Raw genomic sequence first — 21,052 nt, 5'->3', positions numbered from 1 at the left:
AGGAGGAACATACAGGCGAGGGCCTGGCCTTGCTCCTTCCAACGCTGCAATCTCCAGCGATTCTCCTGAGGGCGGCGCGTTGTAGTCCAGGACCTACGTGGGCCCCCGGGCGGCGCCGAAGTGTGTGCGCCGGGACGCCGGCGCCGGCGCAGAGCGGTGGGAGGCCGCTGCACCTCCCAAACCGACAGCGGCCCGAGAAGGTCAGGTGAGGCCGCTCCTGAGGGCTGGGTGGAAGTAATCGCATGGAGGCGGGATGTGCATCGACCTTGAGACACGGTGCGCTGAGCGGACTGGCTAGGTGGACCAGGTGGCCCCTCGTGCCCTCCATTATGCGGTGGGGGGGGGAGGTCAGGGGGAGGGGCCCTCAGTGCTCGCCATACTGGAAGTGGGAGGCATAGGGTCCTTTGGGCCCCGGAGGATGAGGGCCGGGAGACAGGAGGGACCAGAGGAACAGCAAGGGGGTCTGGGCAGTCGGAGGTAGGGGATGGGAAGCTCTGGAGCTGGGGCATTAGGAGACCTGGTAGCCCAGGACGGAGGTCAGGATCAGGATGGGGTGTGAGTGGGGCCCAGGGCCCACTGGCTGGACCCCATGGTTGAGGTGGGCCGGGTCGGGCCAGGCGCCGTTGCTTGCCTCTAACACGCACATGTGAAAAGGCTTGACCTGGGGGAGGTTATTTCGCTTTTAAAAACGGTGGATAGGGGAGTTGGTGGAAGGGACTCTCTGTACTGTTTTTTTGCAACTTCTAGTGAGCTTATGCTTATTTTAAAATTTAGAGGAAATAAATGGAAGTTGCTTTTCATATAATTACGCTCCTCGCGTGATGCCCCATCCTCTCCAAAGAGCAGTTTCCATCCGCCTGTGGAGGTGGATCAGAGTGCGTCCCACTGAGAAAACTTGGTTCAGAGAAAGTCTCTGGGCCATTCACTTGTGTGGAGAAAAGTGGCCATCTTTCAGGGAAATAGAGAAATGCAGAGATTCAGGACCACTCTAAGTGGAACGCCGTGGGGAAACGAGGTACTCCCTCTGTCCCGTGCTGTAGGCATGAACCTCGTGTGGCCATTGGCGTTTGAAATGTGACTGGTCCAAATTGAGATGTGCTTTGATTGCAAAATACACCTGGGTTTCTAAGACTTCCTATCAAGAAAGGAATGTAAACTACCTCATTAATAATTATGTATTGATCACATGTTAATATGGTAATATATTTGATCTATTGGGTTCAATATAGGTCACTAGGGTTAATTTTACTCTTAAAAAATCTTTTTTAATGTGGCAACCAGAAAACTTAAAATTTACATATATAGCTCACATTTTATTTCCGTTGGACAGTGCTGACCTATACCAAGTTTAAAATAAGAACTGGATCATGTATTTATTTTATCAAACTCAGAAGCCACATTGTTAAAGTGACATTTTATCAGTGTTATAATGATATAACATCAATTCCAACCTCTGATGTCTTTGAATCAGAAAAGTTATGCACACTTATGAATATATTTTGATATTAACTCAAACATGCAAGGTAGAAGGTAGTTATTTGCCTTTATTAATATTTTTAAACAAGTTTCTTAGCTATGAAGAAGTCTTTAAGGTACTTTATTTGGAAAATTCCAACTGAGATAAAGATTAGTGTTTGTGCAAAGGCCCACCATAAAACGTTGCTGTTTGTGTCTTCACTGGTCATTCGAAATTCTTCTTCACGGTCCTACGCAGAAGAGAAATAGTCAGGTTAAGTTTCTTAAGGTACTTCATGCATGAATTTGAGGGGAAGGTGCTGTATGCATTCAAGGTACTTAATGTCACCCAGGTAATCTCTTATGCCAAAGTGCAGTATCATTTTCTAAGCCAAGGGGTGTTGTTAGTCAAAGACAAGGAAGAAGAGTCAACCTTATAAAACACACTTTTGTGTTTTGTTGTAAAATATCAGGTATTTGATCTATTACTTTATATGTTTTGTTACCATCAAACAAAGTGAACATTACCTAATTGACAGATGTTCATCATTCAGGTTCTTACTTTAATTTAAGCTGGGCACTGTGCTCATTTTATTTTCCAGATAAAGAAACAGAAGTTTAGAGATGACAGAAGGTTAGTGAGTGGGGGGGCAGATTTGAGCCCACGTCTGACCAGGGTCCAGTGAGCACAGTGACCCAGGAAACACATAATGTCACAAGAACAAAATAGTGATTTAGAAAGTGGGCACACTGAGGCTCTGCGGCTATGTGGGGTGTGTTTGGAAATGCTTATTTATTCATTCTGTAAGCTCACACCCCAGAGGCAAGTGAGCCACAGTCCCCTTCCTAGAGGAGCTCATGGTCCAGTGAACAGTGAAAGAGCACTGTCCCCCCATCCCCTGCATGTCCACGCAGTCCTAGCTCAGAAAGCCCGGGGAACAGGCAGTTTACTCTTCCCTTGGTTCGGGGGCTTTGTGGAGAATTACGTACTGGGCAGGAAGAGGGAGCATAAGCTGAATAGGCAAACTGACCCTTTGATAGTTTTGTTCTTTGACTATTTGCTCCATTTGCTCAATTAGATGTTCAAGCTTGAAGCTAACTTCATTAACTTTGTCCTTTGCTTGAGCAATGGCTGCATCAAGGTCATGTTCTCCAACTCGAATATCTAAGTGGATCCGCTGTGCAAACAGTAAAAAGGAAGAAACATGTTTTTAACATGGCTCACTCTTTTTCTTTGCTTTTTCCCTCCTTGTGTCCTCCCATTCCTTCCTTTTTCTCCACTCTCCCTTTTTGAGAGCAAACACTACTTCGTTCTCGAGCTCTCTATTTTTCTTCACTGCCGCTCTATTCCCTGTTATACCCAGTAGTCTTTCTTTGTAATAATAATGCATTAAATAGTACCTGCTGACCTGAAAGAGTACTTATATTAACTATAGACTTAGTCAAGAGCCTTTGGCCCTGAGAGAATTTGATTACTCTCAGGAGAATGTTCTTTACATATAACTAAATTTCTGATGCTGAAGTACAAATTCCCTTCATCTGTTCTCAGCACATTTAGAAAATAGCCAATCACCATCTACCATGTAAGAGTTTTATTTATTGGAATTCCATTATTAATTCACCCTTCAGCCTTCAATTGTTTTCAAGCCTGAATAATCACAGTTCTCTTAAGCTTCCCTCCCAGTTCTCATTTTTCAAGCCCTTTAATCAACTCCGTGGCTCTCCTTTGAACCCCTTCCAAGCTCTCCAGCTTCCTCTTTGGTTGCTGTGCTGAGATCTGGGTATAATGGTTCTGCATATCACTGTCACGCCTGAATAGTGCTGACGCTGCTCATCAACAAGTACACGGAGGCACATACTTACCAGCTTACTCCCTCCAAATGACACAAGCCTTGTAGAATTAGATTCTAAGCAAATGATGTGTTCGCCAGGTGAATGTGAAGTGAAATAGAATGTTCCTTGTGGGCCATATAACTTTGACAGTAATACCTAGGATTGAGGATTTCCATAATTTAAGTTTATTATTCTCTACTTTCCATTAAAAAAAATCAGCCGCATGTAATCTAGTGAAAATTGTGCAATTCTTAAAGAAGAAATCAAATGGCCAATAACATGAAAAATATTCAGTCTTGCTGGTAATCAAAAAAATACAAACCACAGTAAGATATTCCTTGTTGGTTTTCAGATTGGAAAAGACTTAAAAGTACCTGGGGCGGGGATAGTATGGAGAAATACTATCTCTAAACACTGGGGAATGTAAATTGAACACCCGTTTCAGAGAGTGCTTTGGCCAAGTGTATAAAACCATTCACCCAGTAGTGCTGCATATAGAAATTTATCCTATGGGAATGCCCAAATGGACAGTTATATGTAAAAGGATATTCAGTGTGATGTTATTTATTTAAAAATTTGTGTTTTGAAATAACTAATACCTTTTAGTGTGGATTGATTAAATTTAGGCAAAGGCAAATGAAGAAATGCTAGGTAGCAGTAAAAGAGACTATTACACCCATATCTATACTAAAGGTGTCCACAGTATTCAGGGATAGTCTGTATAGAATCCTATTTTTGTAAGAAAGTATCATTTGTAAAACTACACGTGCTTAGAAGAAGATTCTAAAGAATATATACCAAGTTATTAGGCAGTTATATTTGTTGAGGAACTTTGACTTTTCTGCTTAGTACATTTCTATATTGTTTGGCATTTTAAAAACAGGTATAGGACTTCAAGTCTGGCATATAAGGAGCTTGGAAGTTGTCCCTTTGTCTTAACAAGTAAAAAGCTGCATAGAAAAAAAATCAGTTTTTAGATCTGTCAGAGAATTGAGGTCACAGGGTAAACTGCTGCCAGCAAAATTGGAGAGGCAAGCAAATACAAAGAGTCACAACTTACCTGAGCAGAAACCTCTGTGGGAACCAGTATGGGTTCCTTTTACCCAGCACATCACGTCCAACTTTCAACAACAACAGAAAAATAATAAGACATACTCAAAGGCAAAAAACGCAGTTTGAAGAGATAAAACAAGCCTCAAAACCAGATTCAGTTATGTCAGGGATATTGGAATGATCATATAAGGAATTTAGAAAACCTATGATTAATAGTCTGTGGTCTCTAATGGAAAAAGTAGACAACATGAAAGAACAAATGGGTAGTGTGAGTAGAAAGATCAAAATTCTGTGAACGAATAAAAAGAAATGCCAGAGATCAAAAACACTGTAGCAGAAATAAAGAGTGCCTTTGATAGGCTCATTAGTAGACTGGACAGGACTGATGAAAGACTCTCTGAGCTTGAGGATATGTCAACAGAAACTTTCAAAACTACGAAGCAAAAAAAGACTGGGGAAAAAAAGGAACAATATCCAAGGACTACAGGACAACCATTAAAGGTGTCTCATACACATAATGAGAATACCAGAAGCAGAAGAAAGAGAAAGTAACAGAAGAAATATTTAAATAAAGACCGAGAATTTCAGATTAATGTCAGACACCAAGCCACAGAGCCAGGAAGCCCAGAGAACACCAAGCAGGATAAATGCCAATAAAACTACACCTAGGCATATCATATTAAAACTGCAAATATCAAAGATAAAGAGGAAATCTAGAAAGAAGCCTTATTTATAGAGGAGCAAAGATAAGAATTACACCCGACTTCTCCTCAGAAACCGCGCAAGCAAGGAGAGAGTAAACATTTAATGTGTTGAGAGAAAAAAACTCACCAACCTAGAATTCTGTATCCTGCAGAATTCTCCTTCAAAAGTAAAAGAGAAAGATTTTCTCAAACAAAAGTTGAGGGAATTTGTCCCTGATAGACCTGTCTTACAGGGAATGTTAAAAGTTATTCAGAGAGAAGGATAATGATATTGGTCAGAAACTTGGATCTACGTGAAGATTAGAAAGCATTAGAGAAGGAATAAGTGAAGGTAAAATTAAAACTTTTATTTTTCTTATTAACTGAGTTAATAGATACGTCTTTCAAAATAATAGCAGCAATGTATTTGATGATTATAGTTTATATATAAATGAAATTAGCAACAGCAAAGATGCAAGGGATGGGAGATAAGAATTAGGATTACTTTGTTATTATAAGGTACTTGTACTACCTGTGAAGTGACATGGTGATATTCAAAAGTGGACTTGGAGTAGTTGTAAATGTATATTGCAAACACTAGGGCAACCACCAACAAAAAGTTAAAAGAAGTATAATTGATAACTATGGAAGGAGATAAAATGGAATCGTAAAATAATTAAAACCACAAGAGACAGAAAAAGAGTGGAAAACAAAAATAGGAACAAATAACAAGGATGATAACTAGAAAATAATAAATATGATGAATATTAACTCAGCTATATCAACACTTTGAATGTCAGTGGTCTGAATGCACCAGTTAAAACAGATTGTCAGAGTGGATCCAGAAAAAAAAAAAAAAAACCCGACTATGTATTGTCTACAAGAACCCCTCTTTACATATAAAGACACATATATATTAAAAGTTAAGGGATGGAGGGACTTCCCTTGTGGCCCAGTGGTTAAGACTTTGCCTTCCAATGCAGGAGGTGTGGGTTGGATCCCTTGGTTGGGGAACTAAGATCCCACATCATGGCCAAAAATCCAAAACATAAGCAATATTGTAACAGGTTTAATAAAGACTTTAAAAATGGTCTACATCAAAAAAATCTTTAATTAAAAAAAAGGGATGGAGAAAGATGTATATGTCAACTTTCAGCTAACCATAATCAAAAGAAAGCTGGAATAGTTATATTAACTTCAGACAGAGTAGACTTCAAAACAAGGAAAATTATCAGGGATAATTACATAATGGACCATTACATAGTAATAAGGAGGTCATTTCTCCAAGAAGACAAACCTTAATGTGTGTGCATCTAATAACAGAGTGTCAGAATACATGAAGCAAAAACTGATAGAACTGCAAGGATAAATAGAATTTAGTATTATAGTTGGAGACTTGGATACTCCTCTATCAGAAGTGGGCAGATCCAGCAGCAGATCAGTAAGGACACGGTTGAACTCAATGGCACCATCAACCAACTGGATATAATCAATATCTGTAGACTCCTTCATCCAACAAAGCAGAATACACATTCTTTTCAAGCTCACATAGAACACTCACCAAGATAGACCACATTCTGGGCCATAAAACACACCTTAGCACATTTAAAATAATAGAAACCATACAATGTATGCTCTTAGACCATAATGGAATTAAAGTAGAAATCAATAACAAAAAGATAGCTGGAAAGTCCCCAAATATTTAGAGATTAAACAGCATACCTCTAAATAACACATGAGTCCAGGAAGAAATCTCAAGAGAAACTAACAGTATTTTGAATTGGATGAGAATTCTGGGAAGATAGTGGAATAGGAAGCACCAGGAATCTGTCTCTAGGCAACAATTACACTGGAAGAATCTGTCTGATGGAACTGTTTTGGAACTCTGGAGTCTACTGAAGGCTTGCAACTTCCAGGGGAAGACTTGGATGGTAAACTGTGGTTAATTTTGGTCAATATCAGCTCTTAGAACAGTAGCAGCTACCTACCTCCCACCCCTCCACCCCCCTGCCAGCCACATGGCAGGCAGCTGCACAGGTGTTCCTGGAGCAGCTTGCATGCATCTTTTAGAAGCCAGGGTAGGCAAAAAGACCTTGTCCTCCAAATGTCAGGGATTTTTGATGTCATCATATAGAAGGGATTCTCAATAAGATTAACAGCAGATTTCTCATCAGAAACTTTGGAGACCAGAGGCAGTGGGTGGGTACATTCAAAGTGCTTAAAAAAACCCAAACAACCAGAAAAAGCCAACAAGCACATGAAAAGATGCTCAACTTCACTGATCATTAGGGAAATGCAAATCAAAGCTACAGTGAGGCACTACCTCACACACATTAGAATGGCTGTTATACAACAAACAAAAAACATACTGGCAAGTATGTGGAAAAATTTCAACCCTTGTGTATTGTTGGTGGGAATGTAAAATGGTGCAGCTGCTGTGGAAAACATTATGGTGGCTCTTCAAAAATATGAAAATAGAATTATCATATGATCCAGTAATTCTACTTCTGGATACATACCCAAAAGAATTCAAAGCAGGGTATCAGGATATTTGTACACCCATGTTCATGGCAGCATTATTCACAAAAGCTAAAATGTGGAAGCAACACAAGTGTCCACTGACTAATGAATAAGCAAAATGTGGTATATACATATAGTGGAATATTATTCAGCCTTAAAAAGGAAGCAAATTCTGACACATGCTACAACATGGGTGAACGTTGTGGAAATTATGCTTAGTGAAGTAAACCAATCACAGAAAGACAAACACTGTATGATTCAACTTATATGAGGTATTTAGAATAGTTAGTCATAGGGGAGTTATTGTTTAATGAGTATAGAGTTTCAGTTTTACAAGATTTAAAGAGTTATGAGGATGATGATTATACAACATTATGAATATATTTAATACCACTGAATTGTGCACTTAGTAATGGTTAAGATGATGAATTTCATGTGTATTTTACCACAATTTAAAAATCTCAAAAAATATTTTGAACTGAATTAAAATACAACTTAATCAAAACTTGGGGGATACAGTGAGGTAAGTATTTACAGGGAAATTTATAACATTGAACGCATATATTAAAAAGAAAGAAAGATCTGAAATTAATCATCTAAGCCTAGGAAACTAGAAAAAGAAGAGCAACTAAATCCAAAATAAGCATAAGAAAAGAAATAAGATCCATCCTAATAAAAGGTAATGCAGAAATCAATGAAAACAGGAAATATGTAGAGAAAATCAATAAAACAAAAAGCTGGTTCTTTGAAAAAATCAATAAAATCAATAAACCTCTAGGTAGGCTAACTAAGAAAAAAAGAAGACCCAAGTTAATAATATCAGAAATGAAAGGAGTCTTACTACAGGTCTCATGGACATCAATAGGGTAATAGAGGAATACGATGAACAACTCTGTGCTCACAAACTTGGTAACCTGGATGAAATAGACCAATTCCTTGAAACACAGAATTTGTGAAAACTCACACAAAAATAAATAGACAATCTGGATAGGCTGATATCTAGTAAAGCAATTGAATTGATAATAACTTTCCAAGCAGAAAGCACCAGGCCAAGATGGGTTCACTGGTGAATTCTACCAAAGATTTAAGTAGGAAATCAGGCCAATTCTCTACAATCTCTTCCAGAAGTAGAGCGAATACTTTCTAAATCATGTCTGAGGCCAACATTAGCCTAATACCAAAACCAGAGAAAGACACAAGAAAACTATGGACCATTATCTCTCATGGACATAGATACAAATATCCTCAACAAAATATTAGCAAATGGAATCCAACAATGTATAAAAAGAATTACGCACCATGACCAAGTCAGATTTATTCCAGATATGCAAGGCTGGTTCAACATTTTAAAATCAATGTAATTCATCACATCAACAGGTTAAAGAAGATCACTTGATCATAACAATAGACGTAGAAAGGGCATTTGACAAAATCCACCATCCATTCATGGCAAAAACTCTCAGCAAACTGAGAATAGGGGAACTTTGTCGATTTGATTTGAAAAATCTATAAAAACCTTACAGCTAACATACTTCGTAGTGGAAAACTAGAGGCTTTCCCACTAAGATCAGAAACAAGGCTAGGATTTCCTCTCTCACTATTCCTTTTCTTTTTTATTATGTATTTATTTTATTTTTGGCTGTTTTGGGGTCTTAGTTGTGGCACGTGGGATCTTCATTGCGGCATGTGGCCTTCTGTCTAGTTGTGGCATGCGGGCTTCAGAGTGTGTGGGCTCAGTAGTTGTGGCACTCGGGCTCCAGGGTGCCTGGGCTCTAGTTGTGGCATGCGGGCTCACTAGTTGTGGCATGCGGGCTTAGTTGCCCCACAGCATGTGGGATCTTAGTTCCCCAACCGAACCCACGTCCCCTGCATTGGAAGGTGGATCCTTAACCACTGGACCACCAGGGAAGTCCCTCACTATTCCATTTCAACATCATACTTCAATTCCTAGCTAATGCAGTAAGAGAAGAAAAGAAAACAAATGGTACACAGGTTGGGAAGGAAGAAATAAAGCTGTGTTTGTTCACAGATAACAGGATTGTCTATGTAGAAAATTCAAAATAATAAACAGAAAACTTATTGGAACTAATAAGTGATTATAGCAGGGTTGCAGGATACAAGGTTAATATGTTAATCAATTTCTCTTTATCAGCAGTGAACAAGTGGAATGTGAAATCAAAAACAATACCATTTACATTAGCATCTCCCCCAAATGAAATACTTAGGTATAAATAAAACAAAATATGTTTAAGAGATATATGAGAAAAACTAAAAAACTGTAATGAAAGAAATCAAAGAAGAAAAAATACACAGAGATATTCTGTGTTCATGCCAGGAAGACTCGATATTGTGAAAAAGTCAGTTCCTCCCAACTTAAATCTATAGATTTGACACAATCCCAGTGAGAGTGTCAGCAGGTTATTTTGTGAATATCTTCAGGCTGATTCTAAAGTTTCTATGGAGAGGCAAAAGATACAAAATAGCCAATACAATATTGAAAGATAAGAATAAAGTCAGGGGACTGACATTCCTGATTTCAAGACTTACTATAACTGTATAGCAGAGGGAACTCTACTTAATGCACTGTGGTGACCTAAATGGGGAGGAAATCCAAAAAAGAGGAGCTATATGTGTATGTATATCCGATCCATTTTGCTGTATATTAGAAACTAACACAACATTGTAAAGCAACTATACTCCAATAAAAATTAATTTTAAAAAAGACTTACTATAATGCTACAGTAACCAAGATAGTGTGGTATTGGTGAAAGAACAGACAAAGAGATCAATGAATCAGAGAGCCCAGAAACAGACCCATGCAAGTATAGACCCACTGATCTTTGACAAAGGAGCAAAGGCAATACCATGGAAAAAGGTAGTTTTTCCAACAAATAGTGCTGGAGCAACTGGACATCCATATGCAAAGAAATGAATGTAGACACAGACCTTACACCTTTTACAAAAATTAACTTAAAATGGAGCATAGGCCTAAATGTAAAATGCAAAACTATAAAACTATTAGAAGGTAACATAGAAAGTCTAGAAGACCATGGATTTAGTTATGACTTTTTAGGTACAACACCAAGAGCACGATCCATGAAAGAAAGAATTGAGAAGCTGGACTTCATTAAAATTAAACTTCATTAAACATTTAACATTAATGTTTAACATTAAACATTGAATTTCATTAAAATTAAAAACTGCTCTGCAGAAGAGAGAGCTGTCTGTCTCTCTGTCAAGAGAATGTAAAGACAAGCCACAGACTGGGAGAAACTATTTGTAAAAGATGTATCTGATAAAGTACTGTTATCCAAAATATACAAAGAATTCTGAAAACAACAAGAAAATGAACAAATTAATTGAAAAATGGGCAAAAGATCTGAACAGACAACTCACCAAAGAAGACATATAGATGGCAGATAAGCACATGAAAAGATGCTCCCCATCGTATGTCATTAGGGAATTGCAGATTAAAAACAACAGTGAGATACTTCACACCTATGGGAATGGCAAAAATCCAAAACATTGACAACACTAAATGCTGACGAGGATGTGGAGCAACAGGAACTCTTGTCACTGCTGGTGGGAATGCAGAATGGTGCAGCCACTTTGGGAGACAGTTTGGTGGTTTCTTACAAAACTAAACATACTTTTACGTACAGTTCTGCAGTCGTACTATTTATTTACCCAAATAAGATGGAAACTTATGTCCACATGAAAACCTGCACACAAATGTTTACAGCAGCTTTATTTATAATAGCCAAAATTTGGAAGCTACTAAGATATCCCACTGCATGTGAATGGATCAGTAAACCATGGTATACATCCTGACAATGGAATATTGTTCAGTGCTAAAAAGAAATGAGTTATCAAGCCATGAAAAGACACGGAGGAAACTTAAGTGCATATTCCTAAGTGAAAGAGGCCACTCTGAAAAGGCTGCCTGCTGTACGACTCCAGCTGTATGCCATTTTGGATAAGTCAAAACTGTGGAGACAGTAAAAGGATCAGTGGTTGCCAAAGGTTAGGGAGCGGGGAGGGATGAATAGACGGGTTCCAGAAGATTTTTACGGGAGTGAAACTACTCTGTGTTGATACTGTGATGATGGATACATGTCATTACACATTTGTCAAATCCATAGAATGTACAACGCCAAGAAGGAATCCTAATGTGAATCATGGGCTTTGAATGACTATGAAGTGTCAGTGCAGGTCATCAGTTGTAACAGCTGTGCCATTCCAGTTCTGCTAGTGGAAGAGGCTCTGTTCACGTGGGGGCAGAGGACATAAGAGAACTCTGTACTTTATGCAGAATTTTGCTGTGAACCTAAAACTGCTCAAAAAGATAGTCTATTAAATCACTTTAAAAACAGGTATGTGTTACACATTGAAAAATGCAACCAAGATTCTTTTTTTAAATCTTGCAATTTTGATTTGGAGAGAATTAAAGGATCTTGCCATGTACTTAATTTCACTTAACAGAGTGTTGATAGGGAAACTTTGTTAAATAAAACTGCATTCAAGAATCAGATTTTGCAATTGATTTCTAATTTTTTATGAAAAACAGAGTACTCTTCCCTGGAAAAATATCCGGTGATAACTCATCACCTGTTAAATTCAATTTCTGAGCCTTAATGTTGTGTCCGGGTTCTAGATAGTCTGCTTCCAGTGAATATTCAAGTCAGCAAACATGTTAGTCAGCAATGCCTGTTAGTTTGGTGTGTTGGAAAAAGACATGCTTGAATTTAGACCTCAGTGTTTCCACTTGCTGATGATGTGATCTTGTATAAGTCATTTTACCTCTCAGGACCACAGCTTTCTCTTCTACAAAATGGAATAGGAATATTGGACACGGAATAATAGACAATGGAATACAAAATGCATAGTTTGAATGGTGCATGTATATTGTCATTGTCTGCCCTGCCTACCCTACCAGCCATGTTACCCCTTGGCCTGCCAGTCACCTGCCATAGGAAGGGACATGTGTTCAGGTTAGCATCCGAGAGTACCCTGCATCCAGGCACATCGACCCGGGGAAGGAGCAGTCCGAGTCCTTGGTGGGGTGCTGTTCAGGATCTTCAAAGAGGATCTTAGCTTGTTAGGAATGTTAAACCAGAGCTGTGTCTGGTCCTCTTACTTCCAAAGGGAGAGAGCCTTCCTGAAAATCAGGCCTTTGGGGTGAGAATTTTCTCTCTCTCCTAGGCCTGTGGCAAATATTTGTTGGATGTTTGCAGAATGAAAACACTTCTCCCATCTAGAAGGGGGTATTGTTTCAAGTAAATGTGTTTTTTGGAGAATGAAACAGCTCTGTCTTAAAAACAGTGAACAGGTTTTTCTGTGAAGGTGTTTTGTCCAACTAAAATTTGGGTTCTGGGTTTAACAAGCTATGGAGACATTTCCAGATCAGTCATGAAAGGTTACAGGGAAGGACAGCAGAGAATTCTGTATTGGTTTAATGAGGCAGGAAGTGAAGGAGGTGTCAGGAGGAGAGGGTAGCTGTACGAGAATTAGGAAAATGGCCCCAGTGAAACTGCTGTCACGGAGGTGCCTGGTGTACCAGGAGAAGGCTGCTACAGTGGGCAGGAATCAGGTGTCCAGTGGTCCAGTTGGAATGAAGTCTCCTGGTCTCCATGTGAGTGGGGGCGTCACAGTGTCTGGCTTGAGCGCAGCCCTCATGAGGACAGGAAATTGGGCCCGTCTACATCAAGTACCCTCCCCATGCCAGCTGGAGAGATGCCTGTCTTTTCTGTGAGGCTCTGCTCCACCACCATCCTGCTGCGTCATGAGCACATCCCCAGGACAGCAAGTCCAAAGGGAAGTAGTTCCTGCAGTCACGTTTGAATTATTGGACGGAGCAGGTCACAGTACCTTGAGCTGGCACGGTGGGGAACAACATCTGCTGCGACCGTTGGACAGAGGAGAAAATGGGTTAAAGCAGTCAGGTAACCACTCAAGGTTCAGCTTGTAGATGACCACCTACACTTACACCTGGCTCTGACTCCAAGATCCACATTTTTTCCCTTTGACCGTGGTGCCTTTTCTACTCTGCAGCTCCCAGTGAGGAGGTGCCCTGTGAGGCCAGACAGACCCAGAGGCAGCATTCCTACAGAAACCCCACCAGACAGGAGGAGGGAGAGGCGGCCTATTCAACCCTCATGTCTGGGTGAGGCTGCGGCACCTGCAGAGCAGGTGAAGCCTGGCCCTGCACAACCAGAGGGATGCATTGGCCCTGTGGGTTCCCTCTGCCCAGCAAGACCAACAAAACCTGAGGTTGATGAGTGTGAGGCCTGCCCTTTGTATTGTTTCTACCTTGTGTGTTAAGGAGTCTCTGTTCCTCAGCTAGACTGTAGGCTCATTGAAGGCAGGCACTTTTTTTTTTTTGCGATACGCAAGGCTCTCACTGCTGTGGCCTCTCCCGTTGCAGAGCACAGGCTCTGGATGCGCAGGCTCAGCAGCCATGGCTCACGGGCCCAGCCACTCCGTGGCATGTGGTATCTTCCCAGACCGGGGCACGAACCCGTGTCCCCTGCATCGGCAGCGGACTCTCAACCACTGCACCACCAGGGAAGCCCCAGGCACTTTCTGTGTCTTGGTGCAGTGCCTCTGTCAGGGCTACACATGTTAAAAATGAAATGCTGGATAGTGAGCGCTGTGGAGATTTAAAGTTTGTGGGTGTACATGACACATGACTTTTTAGAAAAATAAAAAATTTCAGTAGCAAGACAAAAAGTGTGTTTTACCTCATCATTGTAAGTTGTAACAGTCACAAACATTCCCAAACCAGGAGCAGATTCAAGGAAATCGTGTCTGCCCAAGTCCCACTGTTGTATCTTGAAAGTCCCTGTTTCAAAAATATAAGACATTTATTTTTATTTATTTTTTAAAAGTCTTTATTAAATTTGTTACAATATTGCTTCTGTCTTATGTTTTGGTTTTTTGGCCATGAGGCATATGGGAATCTTAGCTCCCTGACCAGGGATCGAACCCACACCCCCTGCATTGGAAGGCAAAGTCTTAACCATGGGACCGCCGGTGAAGTCCCTAAGACATTTATTATAAAATAAGTTAAGAAATAGTTATATATGATTACTGATAAATGAATTTTTCAAATTACCCAAATCACAAAATACTGTTATTCTGAACAGCTTATATTTTGATGATTAGCTTATGTAGCAGAGAAGGAAGATTCTGCAATATAGAGTTCTTGGTTCTGTTCTCACTCTTGTTTATAAGTCGCTTCACCACTCCAAGCCTCAGCATTCTATTCAGAAAAATGGGCATAATACACATCGCTCCTAAGCCTCAGAGTTGTGAGGACTGTTGAAAATAATAAAAAGTAGCCTATGAAAGCTTTGCACCTGGAATGTAAAATTCCTCTGGGCCTGAGAGGCCTTTCCAGCATCTCCCCCACAGATCTCCTGCCTTCCACTTCTTCCTCCTGTGGCTTAACCTACTTGCTTCTAGCACAGTTCCTTCCTAAAGAACAGGTGTATTCATATTGCATCCTTCCTTTTGCTGCATCCAGATGTTCCTGCTAAAGTTCGCATCACTGGGAGAGTCTCCCACTTGATCCCTTTAGGATGTGATAAGTGTCACGTGGCTTAACTTCCCCCTTGTGCCCTTGAAAGTTAAGTGGGGAATGAAAAAAGGGCTAACATTTATTGAAAGTAGCTAACAGTACCTGATGTGCCAGGTACTGTCCTAAGCACTTAGTGTGCATCAGCTTATTTAATGTGCTCTGAGGATAGCAGCGTGGACTCTTGAAAAACGCAGGGGATGGGGCACCAACCCTCCAAGCAGTTGGAAATCCATGTATAACTTATAGGTGGCCCTCCGTATCTGTGGTTCCATATCCCCCGATTCAAGCAGCCGTGAGTCACGTAGTAGTGTAGTATTTACTATAGAAAAAATCCCACGTGTAAGTGGACCTGCGCAGTTCAAACCTGTTTTGTTCAAGGGTCAACTGTATTTTTACAGTTGACAGGTCATTTGACAGGTGTATAACAAACACCTCCCAAGGGGATAGCACTGTTTTAGGAGCTGAGGACACAGTGAACAAAATAGACAATGTCTTCGTTCCCATGGAGAAACATACAACTAGTAAATATATAATGTTGAAGATGTTAAATATGCTACAAGAAGAAGCAACAGACAGGGTGGGAGTGGTAGGGGACTTGGAAGCATTATGTGGGGAAGTCAGGGAAGGCTTCTCTGACATTTGAGCAAAGACCTGAAAGGATAGGGGAGTAAAAATATATCCGCTTTTATAATATTTGTTTATCACATATATGCAGATTATATCCATATCTATCTATACATCACATTCAGTGCTAATTGTGTGCCAAGCACCGTTCTAAGAAATTTACACATGTAATCTGAATTTTCATGACAACAGCACCATGTAGGTAGATAACATTTTATGATGATTTTACATGTGATGACACCGAAGCATAAAGTAATTTGCCCAAGGTCACGTACCTAGCAAGTAGCAGAGTCAAGATTCAATCTAGGCAGTGTAGTGCCTTTTTCCTTACTACCTCGTGATGCTCCCTCCACTGGTGAAGGATCGTTCCATGCAGGAGGACATGCAAAGGTCCTGGGGCAGGAGAATGCTTGGAGTGTTCAAGGAACAGCAGAGTGCTGGAGTGAAGTTAACAGGAAGAAAATCACAGGAGATGAGGCTGAAGGGGTAACAGGGGCCAGATCGTGGATGGTCTACAAACCTTTTTTAAAATTTTGGGGAAAGGCTTCCTTGGTGGTACAGTGGTTAAGAATCTGCCTGCAAATGCAGGGGACATGGGTTTGAGCCCTGGTCCGGGAAGATCCCACATGCTGTGGAGCAACTAAGCCCGTGCACCACAACTACTGAGCCTCTGCTCTAGAGCCTGTGAGCCACTACTACTGAGCCTGCGTGCTACAACTACGGAAGCTCGTGTGCCTAGAGCCTGTGCTCTGCAACAAAAGAAGCCACCGCAATGAGAAGCCTGCGCTCCGCAACAAAGAGTAGCCCTTGCTCACTGCAACTAGAGAAAGCCCGTGCGCAGCAACGAGGACCCAACACAGACAAAAATAAATAAATTCAAAACAAAAAAGACCCTATTCCCCTCCCCCCAAAAAATTGGAGGGAAGCAATTGGGCGGGTGAGTGAAATGATGTGGCTTTCATTTAAACATTTTTTTCGCATGGAGTAAGGAATGAAGAAGGATCAGGAGTGGAAGAAGGGAGGCTGTTGTCGTAATCTAGGTGGCTTGGACCAGGTGCTAGTGGCAGAGGTTGTAAAAAGTATTGGATTCTGTATTGTTCCTATTTTACAAGGCGGAAACTGAGTGTCAGAGTCACAGCCCAAGGTCACACAGTGAATAAGCTGTAGGGGCAGAATTAGATCTGAGGTGGTTTGATCCCGAAGCTCAGAACCACACTGACTCCCCGGGAGGCAGAGGGAGACACATCCCTGACGGGAACCTCACCCTGGACACGACCGCATGGGCAGCCCTGGGGAGAGAACGGGTTTCCTGGGACGGTCGGGCAGCAACGCCCCTGAGCCCTGCCTACACTTTGGAGTGACTTCAGTTTAGGCCTCACTGAGCAGTCCTGGTTGTCTTGTCTCCACAAGTTTGTTAACTCTGTATAGTGTACATTATAGACTGTTTAGAATGTTCCAGCTGAAGAGGATCTTTAAAAAAGGTTTCATTGGTGATACCAGAAAAGATGGAGTAAGCCCATTTCACCCTATTTCTCCCGCTAATTACAACTAAAAACCCTGGGCTTTTTGTCTAAAGCAACTATCAGAAGACTCTGAAAGGTGGAGAAAAGGTGACTGCCAAGGACTCAAAGTGTGACTCAGCTGTGAGTTCCCTGTTTGTCCCCCACCCCCATATCCTGGCCTGGGTGCTGGAGCAAACAGCAGTCCCCACCAAACTGAAAGAGAGGCAGGGAGGAGGAAAGAAAACCCGCTCAGGAGAAGTCTGCTCTCTCGTGCAAAAGGATCTGGAATAAGGTGACCCAACAGGATGGAACCCCTTTGACTACACCCGCCCTACTCCAGACGAACCCTGTGAAAGAAACGGCACCCTCTCCACGGGCTGCTTCACGTGGAGATTGGGGTGAAGACCTGTGGAGATGCCTGACCTGCACTTAGTGAAGGACAATAAAGAGGCAGAGATGGGGAGGATGACAGGCGGGAGCTGGAGAAGGCGATCTTTAAATCTGTGTATGGGGTGTCCTGGGCACACCCCTAAGCAGCCTATACATGAGACCAACCAGAATAAGTACAGCAAAAGCTCTGAGAATCCAACCATGGTGTGGAAAACACCCAGGTTTCAGATTGGCCTCTGGGTAGTATGCAAGCAGGGTAGGCCAGAATAGTAGTGCAGAGTCTCAGAAAAATAAGGTTAGGAAGTGTGATCTGAAACTAAATGGGTTGACTACTTGTTAAAATAGAATATTTAAATAGGAACCAGAGTTATAATACTCAAAATGTCCAGGATACGTTACAAAATTACGTACCATGTCAAGAACCAAGAAAGCCTCAACTTGAATGAGAAAAGACAGCTGGTAGACACACCAAAATGACATAGACATTGAAATTATCTGACAAGAATTTTAAAGTCATCATAAAAATGCATCAACAAGGAGTTTGAACACCCTTAAATGGAAAAGTAGAAAGTCTCAGAAAAAGAATAGAGATATAAAAAGAAATAAATGGACACATTAGAACAGGAAAAATATAATACTTGAAATTGAAAAATAACCAAATGGACTCAATAAAAGAATAGAGATGACAGAGGAAAGAGTCAGTGAACTTGAAACTAGATCAATGGAGACTTCCCTGGTGGTCCAGTGATTAAGACTCCGTGCTTTGGGCTTCCCTGGTGGTGCAGTGGTTGAGAGTCCGCCTGCCGATGCAGGGGACACGGGTTCGTGCCCCGGTCCGGGAAGATCCCACATGCCGCGGAGCGGCTGGGCCTGTGAGCCACGGCCGCTGGGCCTGCGCGTCCGGAGCCTGTGCTCCGCAACGGGAGAGGCCACAGTAGTGAGAGGCCCGCGTACTGCAAAAAAAAAAAAAAAAAAAAAAAAAAGACTCCGTGCTTCCACTGCAGGGGGAGTGGTTTCCATTCCTGGTCGGGGAACTAAGATCCCACATGCCGCATGGCATGGCCAAAAAAACAACAACAACAAAGAAAACCACAAACAAAAAACTATAGATAATAGAAGTAATCAAATCTGGTCAATGGAGAAAAAATAGATTAAAAAAAAAAACCTCCAACAGTCTTACGAACCTGTGGGACAATAATCAAAGGTCTATAATTTGTGAGTCCCAGAAGAAAGGAGAAAGAGTGTAAGGCTGAGTAAACACTGGAAGAAATGATAGCTAAAGACTTTCCAAACTGGGTGAAAGAGATAAGCCTACATACTCAAGAAGCTAAGTGAACCCTACAAGGCCAGACTCCCCCAAATCTACCACCAGATACATCATGATTAAATTTCTCAAAACCAAAGCGGGGGGAAACCTATGAAAAATAGCCAGAGAGAAACACTGCATTACTGATGGGGAAAAACAATTTGAGTAACAGCAGACTTCTCATCAGATACATGGAGGCCAGAAGGAAGGGGCACATTTCCAAGTGTTGAAAGAAAAAGAATTGTCAAATCTATATCCACCAAAAATACCCTTCAGAGTGAAGGCAAAATATTGTTAAGGTCAAGGAAAACTAAGGATTTTTTCACTAGAACACCTACTGTAAAACAACTGCTAAAGGAACTTCTTCAGACAGAAAGAAAACGGTAAGATGGAAACTTGGAATAGCAGGAATGAAGGGAGAACAATGGGGAAGTCAACACCGGGGAAACAACAATAGAGTATTCTCTTCCCCTTTAAAAAAAAGTTATTTGACAGTTGAAGGTAAAAAAAAATTCAACATTGCCTGGTGGTGTTCTCAAAGTATGTAGACATAATATTTACAACAACTATACTACAGAGTAGGGGGCAGAGGGATTTACATGGTCATACGGTTTCTATATTCCTCTCGATATGGTAAAATATTGATCTTTGTAGACTGTGGTAAGTATGTGTATTGTAATCCCTAGAGCAACCACTAATAAAAACTATACAAAGAGATACAGTGAAAAATACTATGGATAACACAAAATGGATTACAAAACAGTCAAGTGACCGACAGGAAGGTACAAAATAGAAAATGGGAACAAAACCCAAAGGGAGCAAAAAGAAAACAAATAATAAAACAGCAGACCTAAATCCTGACGTATCAATAATTACATTACAAGCAAATGGTATAAACGGAGAAAAGACAAAGATTGTCAGAATGGATTTTTAAAAAAATGAACCAACTATTCAGTCTTTGAGAAAATCACTTTGGATATAATGCTGTAGGTAAGTTAAAAGGATAGAAAAGACATATCATTATGACAGTCAAAAGAAAGCTCACGTGGCTCTATAAATACCAGATAAAGTAGACTCCACAGCAAAGGAAATTACCAAGGACAGAGAGGGGCCTTAACGTAATGATAAAGGGGTCAATTCAATATGAAGGCATAACCATCCTAAATGCATCAACAGTTTCAAAACACATGAAGTAAAGCTGCTGAAAGGAGACGTGGACGAGTCCACCCCATGGGTCATCAGCGCTCCTCGGCCATGGACACGGCTAGTGGACGTGGGAGAGCTGACTCGCACCATCCACCAGCAGGGCCTGCTTGGCATTTTTGGGATGGCCCCCAAACAACAGGGTACACATTTCTTTTCAAGTGCACGTGGAACTTTCACCAAGTTAGGCCACAAAGTCCTAAACCTGATGTGGCACTTTTGCTGAAGCGCCGAACGTTCCTGGAGAAAAGCACACAGCCAGGCTGGCGGACAGCCGCCTGGAAATGCCCGCGTGGGTTCCCGTCCTCTGAGACGACGGGTCTCCTCGGGAGCCTCTTCCAGCCCCTCGCCCGTCCGGGGCTTGCCTTGCCCACGTGGACGCACTCAGCATCCCCGTCTTTCACCACGAGCACCCTCACTCCGGCAGCTCACGGCCCTCTGCCTCCCCCTCCCTGTCCTCTAGGGCTCTGCTCTTGTCACTCTCCCCACACTCACCATCCGCCCTCTTCTTGTCCGCGTGCCAACTGTCCCAGTGCCGCCCCCGCCCCCCCGCATTCTGGGAGGGGCTGGAGTCTGGGGACGTGCGGCGTCTTCCTCTGTGGGCCTCCTGGGCCCGGACTGAGCGAGGGCAGAGCTCGCTGAGGATTTGTCCGTGTTCGATAAAGGATTTTGAACGGATGCGCACCCGTGGCCCCTGGTTACAGCGCCGGTTTCCTGGCCCAGAGGGAGGTGTTATGCCCTATGGCTACCACCAGGTGGCAGAAGAGTAGCACTGCTCGCGGTTGAATGGGCCTGGCGGTCCTCCCAGCGTGGACAGGACAGTCCATGTGACGGGCACCCAGAGCGGGCCAGGCTGCCTGACGTGTTTCTCATCAGGATAACAACGGTGTATACCACTTGGGGT

The sequence above is a fragment of the Mesoplodon densirostris genome, chromosome 1 (genome assembly GCF_025265405.1).
Source record: "Mesoplodon densirostris isolate mMesDen1 chromosome 1, mMesDen1 primary haplotype, whole genome shotgun sequence".
Classification (NCBI taxonomy): domain Eukaryota; kingdom Metazoa; phylum Chordata; class Mammalia; order Artiodactyla; family Ziphiidae; genus Mesoplodon; species Mesoplodon densirostris.
This window is presented reverse-complemented; position numbering follows the sequence as displayed.